Source organism: Lycium ferocissimum, chromosome 12 (genome assembly GCF_029784015.1).
Source record: "Lycium ferocissimum isolate CSIRO_LF1 chromosome 12, AGI_CSIRO_Lferr_CH_V1, whole genome shotgun sequence".
Classification (NCBI taxonomy): Eukaryota; Viridiplantae; Streptophyta; class Magnoliopsida; order Solanales; family Solanaceae; genus Lycium; species Lycium ferocissimum.
The window spans coordinates 63,370,720-63,380,430 of NC_081353.1; the positions used below are offsets into that span (position 1 = coordinate 63,370,720).

Sequence of the window (9,711 nt, forward strand, 5' to 3'; positions counted from 1 at the left end):
AGGATGAGTGGAAAAAACATGGTAGCTATGTGAAGTAAATATGATATATTTTAGCTATTAAATATAATTATTGAAAAATTTAGTTATGTTCCATAAATAGGTAATAATGGAACCTATGCCAAGTAAATTTTACTTAACTTTTATATATTGATCACCTTATTTGTTAGCGAATAACAATGGCTTACTAGTTCAAGGCACTGACTCAAGCTCTTGGATATCATCAATTTTCTTGGTATTATTCTTAATATTTTTTAAAAGGACAAATTTGCATTTGAAATAGGTAGTTGATATGATGATGTCAATGAATAAAAATATCTGCTTGTAGGTATATGACAAAAACAAAGACTTAGGCACAAGCTAAAAGTTAATAATGTCACATCAAAAATTATATAGACTTTTTTTTCTTAAAAAAAAAATATATTTTTATTACATAAGTGCGTAGAGGAAGGGGAGGGATTACAATGTGGGGATTGAACCTCACCAACAACGTAAAAGTCATGTGTAATAACCATTAACTGAGCTACTAAGTCCCTACAAAATTATATAGACTAAATTGTAGGCGACGATGTGATTTACAAAAGTGTTATGAAAATAATGAGAACCAAGATTCAAATCCCCAAAGAAACAAAACATGCTAGGCATTTATATTTTCTATTTGCCGATATGTAGTAGACAGAGTTAGTGGGCCAAATCAAGATTTTCACCAAGGCGAGATTCAAAATATAAAAAAGTAACCAATACAAAGAAGTCATGAGAATTAATGCATCTACTATATATACTCAAAAAACTAATTTTAACTTTATTTAATATAATTTTACGGCAAAGAAGGTTTGGGCACTGACAACCCTTTTGCTCCCCTAATTCTGTGCCTAGAGAGAGTTATCTAATACATGTGCTAATGAAAGGTAATAAGTGACAAGTAAAATAGTCAACGTGCATGTAAGTTGGTCTGGACACTATATCATTAAGAGAACATAGATAAAGTGCAACGCAATAAGAAGTGACGATAACATCACCTTAACTTTGGCTGTATGAGATAATTGTATGCATGTCACTCTGGTCAAAACAATTCGATCCAAAATATTTGTCATTTTAGAAAATTGAGAAGACAGTTGGATTTTTCTCCACCGTTACTATCTTAAGATAACATATGATTTAGTACTCATTTAGCGAAGCTAGAGATAGCATAATTTAGTCAAATATTCCTTTTGCTTAATGTTGTAAAATAATATTTTTAATAGGTATGTCAAAAAAATGAAAGATAAAAGGGAAGTATATTGCTAGTGGTCTATAACCAAGTTTATAATTCTGTCATAAACGAACTAACGTATAAACCTTAAATTTTCACGAACGTCACCTACTTTAGTTGCCAATGATGATTTCAATGACTTAAAGCAAGCACAAAAACCTTCAGAAAGGGAAAAAAACTTCAGTCACAACAAACTAAAATGATGAGAATTTCTATTGTGAGATAACCTATATGGTAAATGATTACTTTAAGAGGTCCGGTCTGTTTAAGGTTGTTTACGTAGTTACCTAGTATTCCATCTGTGTTGGTGTGGGAGGTAGCATGCATGTACCTCATGGATTAGTCGAGGTGTATATACTAGCCTGGGCACCACGATTATAAAAAACAAAGAATGTGTTAAGAGGGAGGAAGAGACAGACCTTTTTTTTTTTTTTTTTTTTTTTCCAATCGGCCTCTAAGTTCCATGACTGAAACGTAGATGGGTTTTCTTATTGATACTGCCAAACTTAGAGTTGTTCGATAACACTTCTTGATCAGAAGTTTATGGAAAATATTACAAAAGTTGTACAAGCATTCAACCATTATCTAGACTATAACAACCCTTCGGTTTTTGACGAAAGTTTGGCCATGCTTCTTGGTCCTTCTTCAGTAATGCTATAACTCCATTTTGGTAGAGAAAAAGCATCATTGAAGATGGTATGGTCTTCATCTGCTCCCCTTTGTTAGCCATGAAATCAGCTAGTGTATTCCCTGCCCTGTAGCAATGTTGAAACTTATAATCTGCTTGTTGCGCTATCTGCCAGATTTGAGCAAAAATATCCACGACATCCCATGAGCATTCAAACTCTTTCCTAGCACCCTTGATAGAAACCATAGAATCTGATTCAATGATTAGCTGGTTGATACCATTATCAAAACACCATTTAACTCCAAACAATAGTGCCTTAGCTTCAGAAATATTGCTTGTGGTTACCCCAAAGACTACAGCAAAAGCCGTCTTCATATCTCCTCTATGATCCCTAAGAACTCCTCCCCCACTTGAGCTTCCTGGATTTCCTTTTGTACACCATCCACATTAGGTTTCCATGCTGGTACCACTGGTTTGACCCATTTGATAACCTTGACTTCAATGATTTGCTTCAGCGTCTCCACCTGATCACAGAAAATTGTCCATCCACTATGGATTTTAACCTCAGGGAATTCAGACCTCTTCAACAAGTAGATTAAGCCCATTATCTAACCTCTAAGTTGAGTCATTGATGACTTATAGTCATCAAACCTGCAGGTGCATCTCCTTTTCCATAGGCCCCAACAAATCACCCTTGGTAAGACCTGCAAAATAAATGCATAAACTTTGTTTTTGGGCTTCATAACCACCTTTTCATTATGCTTTGCCTCAGCCTTAATTCCATATAGTTGTTCCCCAACGAATCATGGAAATATTTCCAAGTTCTACATGCAATAGAACTGTGAGCAAAAAGATGCTCTAAATCCTCTCCACAGTTAGGCTTATAGCAGCAGCTACAAATTGATGGTCCTTGAATTCCAATTTTATTCACCTTGTTATCAGTAGGGAGTCTATCCTTTAAAAGTTTCATCATGAAGAATGAAACTTTAACTGGCAACTTTCTATGCCATATGTTCCTTTCAGAAATTGTACCATTTCTCTTCTTTCTGATATTCCACCATGCAGTTTTGCAAATAAACTTACCATTTTGAGTTGGTATCCATATGCATTTGTCCTCCCTTTTTTTTCCACTTTCTTCACCAGATTAACCAAATTCCTTGGCAATTTGGTATTTAATTTATCTATGTCCCATTTTCCATTCAGAATGAATTCAACAACTTTCAGTTTAGCATTTTTGGGAGCATCTTGAACTCTTTCTGCTAAGGCACCACTACCAAGCCAATTGTCCCACCAAAAGGACATGTTTCCACATCCCACCTGCCATTAAATAAGTTTCTCACATGTGACTTTGCTTGCCAGCATCCTTTTCCAATTATGAGACTGGCCAGATGTCCATTTCCTAGCTACAGAATGTTGCAATCTGCAATACTTCTTCATCAGTAAATCTCCAAGTAGTGACTGCTTGGATCTGAAGTTCCACCACAACTTTGCTAAAAAGAGCTACATATATCCTGGATTGATCTAAATCCCACCCCTTCTTCTTCTTTAGGATAACATGATAGTCCTTGTTTATTATCATCCCAATTGTGCAAACCACAGTAGCAAAAAGGCAATACACAGCCTGAGTCTCCAATACAAGTGTGTAAGTGATACTTTGTGTTGCTCCCTAACGCACACGCAAGTATACACGGTCGTACAAGTAATATAGGATTTTTAAGTCCAGATATCGATCCCACAGAGACTTATAATTAACTATTTATCAAATTAAACTAATGCTAATTATCTAAACAAGAAATAAAATCCAAATTATATTTGTAAACTAATTAAAAATAAAAGAAAACAAATAAAGAACTTCAACCAAGAAAGAGCAAATTTTTATCGGAGAAGAGATAGATCTAGGGCTATGACCACTAACAATCCAGTTGAATTTTCAAATCGTTCTACCTATGGGTTACTAGTTGACGGGTTAATTGTAACTTTATGATATTCTCTCAAACTACTCACAAGCCTGTAGATGCTACTATAACGCCTATATCTCTATGGTCGTCAGAGGTAACAAGAACGCATTTATTTCTCCGTATTCAACTAAGTAGGGCTAAATGGTATATCTCTATCCTCGTAGCGAAAAACGATTAAATCGAACAAACTCTATTTATTCTTATTACGTACGTGAATTCCCTTTCTCAAGTTCAATTCACGCACCACGTATAGTGTTCAATTAGTGATCAAATAATCAAACAATTAAGCACAAGAATAAATAACAACCCAAAAGATGGAAATCTATTAGATAAACGATGACCAAACGTCAACTTTCATTGTGTCAAAGCCCTAGAACTAAGAGTTTAGCTCCACATAGACATGGAGGAAAAACAACAAATCATCCGAATAAAAATATCAAAATAAGTATTACAGAGAAGATAAAACCCTGTAACTACGGCCTCCACAGCGGCTCCAAGCTCTCTCTAGGTCCAAAGTTATGAACTAAGGGTTTCAAGTCATCCAAAGTTATGTAAAAACCGTGTAGAATATATATTTATAGGGTACCAAAAGGCCTGGGTTAGAAACCAACTTCTTTCGGACAGAAAAAAGCGGGGCGTGTCACACCCGCACGCGGGTGCAACACGGATACAGAGAATCGAGACTGATTCTTGCGCTATGGCGTGCGACGCGTACTGAACGCCTGCTGCCTGGTAACGTTTATCCTTTTGTTTCTCAACTCCAATTTCACTCTTCTTTTCTTGTTCTTTTGTTTTGTAGTCTCTTGGGGAACAATTTCTTCAAAGGAGTGTCCCTCCTTGTCTCCCTCTTTATTTCTTTTCTTTTCCTCTTCTTTTCCCGTTTTATCCAATTTTGCTCCACAAATCTCTTCATCTTCGCACCGTTTTACTTCTACACAGTAAAATATAATATTAAGTACCAAGTAATATAATTGATACTCAAAAGACAATTAAAAGTACTAAAATGTGAGGCAATAATAGCTAAATATATGCAATTTATGCCCGAACATCACCACCCCACAGTTAAACTCTTGCTCGTCCTCGGGTAAGCACTGAAATTACTCTCAATAAATCAAGCCTAGGACTACCACCACTTTGATTAATACCGACATTTAGGCCCTATAGCAACTCAAACCATCAAATATACACTTCCTGATCATCATGCAAGATATACAAGTCCACAAACAAACAACAAACTTCCAACCTCCTAACATCAAAGACGGACTCTAACTCATCAAATTTAAGCCCGCTCACCTACTCTGTCAAAGGAATCTAATAACATCACCTATCTATCATGAAACAAGTACTCTCTGGTTAAAATAGTCCACACACTCAAATCAAGGAATGAATGTAAATTAAGGACTTAGCATCAAAGCACAACTCTCACGCTCACAAAAATTCACATGTATGCACAAAGAACCATAGGCTTGCCCATTACGTACATCTCTACTAATTAAGTGTGCTCGAATAGAATCACATAGTGACTTTAACGGTTGTAATGTCGGCTAGGGACGGTAGGAAAAACTATATAATAGTGACTTACGCTTTCCCTAAGCACTTTGCACTTTTAGACTTCATCACCCATTATTTCATCTTTTCACTTTATTTTTCAGCCCTCTCTTCATCAATTATTTCACAAGTATTTCTCATCATATCGAGAACGTTTCAATCATTTTTTTCAAAGAAATTTATTTTTTCCATTCATGTCACATTCTTTTTAAGAGGGCCTTTTCATTACTTTGCAGCTTATCATTGGTCACCATATTTTCACTTGATCATCCCTTTTCTCCAGATTTAACAATTAATATCACAGTCTATGCTACAGTGGTCAAAGGGCTAACTAGTGATACAATTTCTGCAAAGGCTAAAATTCCTGCGACATATCCAAAAGCTCATAATCATCTTCTAAATAGAGCAACACTTTTTATTCGCTTCAATAGCACGCGAGGCAAGTTCTAGACTAAGATGCAAAACATGAAATATATGCAAGAAATCCTCACCACCGACATGGCACAAGTCTCAATCAAGATGAATCAGTTCTGCTCTAGGGACGACAGTGATCACGGCAACTACAAAATAAGAATAAGCTATATATAGAGTCGAACCAGAATGCGTTCGATAAAGGTCTTCTATCTTTTTTTTTTTTTCATTACTCACACTCACAGGAAAGTATTACCTGCTAGGACCAAATATGCTAGTATCAAACAAGTCACGAAGTATTTTCTTCTCTCTCTTTCACTACTCCTAAAAAAAAAAAACTAATCCTAAAAATAAAAAAAATTACCGGTTCAAGAGCCCCCTCGAAAGAACCGAGGCCATAAGAAACCAGCGGTGGATGATGAATGCCACTAATAAGGGGACTTAAGAAGTTACTAAAGAAAATCAAAGAAAATTAAAAATCTTTTTTCAAATTTTTCCCTCTTTTTTTTTTTTTTTTTTTTTTTTTTTTTTGACACTAAGACTCAAAACTAATAATAATAATAATAATTAAAAAAAAATCCTAAGATATTAAATCATCATCATTCGCCTTACCAGGATGTATTTCTCACCCCACACTTAAAATCATGCAATGCCCTCGGTGCATATAGATGGAAAAATTAAAAACTAGTAAAGCAAGAAATACTCCCTGGGTCCTCTAGTGGCCTAGCTAGCGAAAAGATGCTCTCACATCATTAAGTGGTCGGCCACGACCCCACACTTAAGCTCAAACATGCTCCTCGGCTTTCAAATTTGGGTACTTAGACTTCCCCTAATCATAAAACCAAAAACAAAACAAACGGACACCATAAAAATAAAAATCTATAATTATTACCATTGGGTTGCCTCCCAATAAGCGCCTAGTTAACGTCGTAGCACGACGTGAATCAACTTCACCACTTTTCCCTCACTTCGAGGATATGAATTGCGCCCTAATTTTGCATCAAATTTTCTCGCTCCGCTCCCGGGGCGGCGGTGTGAAAATAAAAGAACCAAGCAATAGGTGTCGCATCTTGCACTTCTTGACCCTTAAGTGAGGAATGTCATTTTGTCTCTTTGGTGTGGCAAATTTCGGATGTAAGGCTCTTGTTCCTCATCTATACATCTTCACCGGCGTGGGCTCGATTTTCATGTCGCCAACCAACATAATGTAGAAAAATGTTTTAGAATGAGGACCCGGCAAAGCGACTCTAAAAGCGACTGCTTTCGACATCCTCGCTTTGTACACTTCCTCAACAAGGATCCGATCGAATGGTTGGAATGCCTCTATTTGCTCCACAAGTTGGCCGGTGTCACTGTGATTGGTGGTTGGGCATCGACACCTCAACCTTTTATTTATTTGAACCCGCAAGTCATAGATGTCCGAGCCAAATCGTCTATCTCTTGTCCGAGCTTTGTTCTTTCTTCCATGAAGTATGTCATGTCAATTGTAATTCATCAAGATAATCCCCCCATACATCTAATCTCCAAGTGAGCAACTAATAGCCAAGTATCCTCACAACATCCACTTTGTGAAAATCGGTAGACTAGAACAACACTTAGGACACTCTTTCCATCGACCACCACCCCGGTTACAAAAGTTCGATCCATAGAATTTAGAAGGGTCACACATCACATCTCGTATGCGCCAAATTTTAGAACAATTTTCCCATAAGTGAGGGTCCTCCACAAAGTTCACAAAAAATCATTAAACATGAATACCCAACATTCACAAATTTTCGTTCAAAAATGTCATGTCAAGAAGAATACGAGAATATTAAACAAAAAATTGAATAGACAAAAAGAAAAGTCTAATCTAGATAAACAATTAATTTCTAAGTCCTCTAAACATGGCGCTTAAAAAAACTTGTTGCTCCCTAACGCACACGCAAGTATACGCGGTCGTACAAGTAATATAGGATTTTTAAGTCCAGATATCGATCCCCGCAGAGACTTATAATTAACTATTTATCAAATTAAACTAATGCTAATTATCTAAACAAGAAACAAAATCCAAATTATATTTGTAAACTAATTAAAAATAAAAGAAAACAAATAATGAACTAACCATGAAAGAGCAAATTTTTATCGGAGAAGAGATAGATCTGTGGCTATGACCACTAACAATCAACAGTTTTCAAATCGTTCTACCTACGGGTTACTAGTTGACGGGTTAATTGTAACTTTACGATATTCTCTCGAACTACTCACAAGCTCGTAGATTACTATAACGCCTATATCTCTATGGTCGTCGAGGTAACAAAACGCATTTATTTCTCCGTATTCAACTAAGTAGGGCTAAAGGGTATATCTCTATCCTCGATGGCGAAACGATTAAATCGAACAAACTCTATTTATTCTTATTACGTCAGCTGAATTCGCTACTGTTTCAATTACTTTACGCGAGATAGTGTTCAATTAGTGATCAAGTAATCAAACAATTAAGCACAAGAATAAATAAGCAACCCAAAAGATGAAAATCTAATAGATAAAAATGATGACCAAACGTCAACTTTAAATGTCAGGTGTATGTAGCCCTAGAACTTAAAGTTTAGCTCCACATAGACAATGAGGAAAAACAACAAATCATCCGAATAAAAATATCAAAATAAGTAATGGAAGATAAAAATACTGTCAGAATTCACGGGCCTACCTTTCACGCGGCTCAAGCTCTCTCTAAGTCCAAAGTTATGAACTAAGGGTTTCAAGTCATCCAAAGTTATGTAAAAGCTTGTGTGGAATATATATTTATAGGATGCAAAAACTCCCCAAGACTTTTAAACCAAATTCAAACTCGGGCCAGAAAAAAGCGGGAGCGTGTCACACCCTTGCTCGGGCGGTGGCCACGGTCTAGCAGAATCGAGACCGATTCTTGCGCTATGGCAAAGGCGGGGACGCGCACTGAACGCCTGCTGCCTGGTAACGTTTATCCTTCTGTTTCTCAACTCCAATTTCACTCTTCTTTTCTTGTTCTTTTGTTTTGTAGTCTTGGGGGGACAACTTCAAAGGAGTGTCCCCTCCTTGTATCCCCTCTTTATTTCTTTTTTTTTTCTTTTCTTTTCCTGTTTTATTCAATTTTGTCTACACACCCCTTCATCTTTGCATCGTTCTACTTCTACAAAAATATAATATTAAGTACCAAGTAATATAATTTATATCTCAAAAAACAATTAAAAAGACGGTAAATGTGAGGCAATAATAGCTAAATATATGCAATTTATGGCGAATATCACTTAGCTTTATTTTTGTACAACAACTCAAACAAAGGTAAAATAAGCGCATACAAAGCTGCAGCTCCAAGTGTCAAGATAAACTCCTAGAGCATAATCCCCCTCTTTGCTTCCCTTTCAGCCTGTCACCGTTCGCGTGGAGGGTCAATACCACCGCGCCAAGTGTCAATAGAAAAATGGGTTGATGGAGTAGACCGTAAACTTTTGCTTCACAAAGAGGAAGCAAAGCCCGCAGTGAAGGCAAGTTGAGAAGCGATAAGAAGTGCTGACGTGGAGACAGGTAATTTAGTCATGCCGTAAGCATAAAGATAGTTGTCGAATCCGGTTAGGACTCCGATCCAGATCGAAGCTATAAGAATCCTAGGAGTCATTAGAACCATCTTTATATTATTGTTATTGTTATTGTCGTCTGTTGCTAACATTTTGTCTTGGGATTTGCAACGGTTGAAATAGGAGATGGCTAAAGGGATGAAATAATTGGCCAACCAGCTGTTTCTAGCCCGCTTGATAGCCATATTCTTTTTGCCTCTTTGATGAAGTAAAGGCGATCAAAGGGCCACCACAATTCCTATTGCTAGAATTATACAATTTATAACTAGAAGAAATTTCTTCATTCTTGAGCTTACTTGAGTTTCCATTTTTTTGGAGGAT

The 9,711-nt window shown here is 36.5% G+C and overlaps 1 pseudogene; it reads right to left on the minus strand.

Moving 5' to 3' along the window:
- LOC132039511 (purine permease 3-like) overlaps positions 1–9,698 on the minus strand; it is a 14,853-nt pseudogene extending 5,155 nt beyond the window's left edge.
- Between the last annotated feature and the right edge of the window lie 13 nt (positions 9,699–9,711).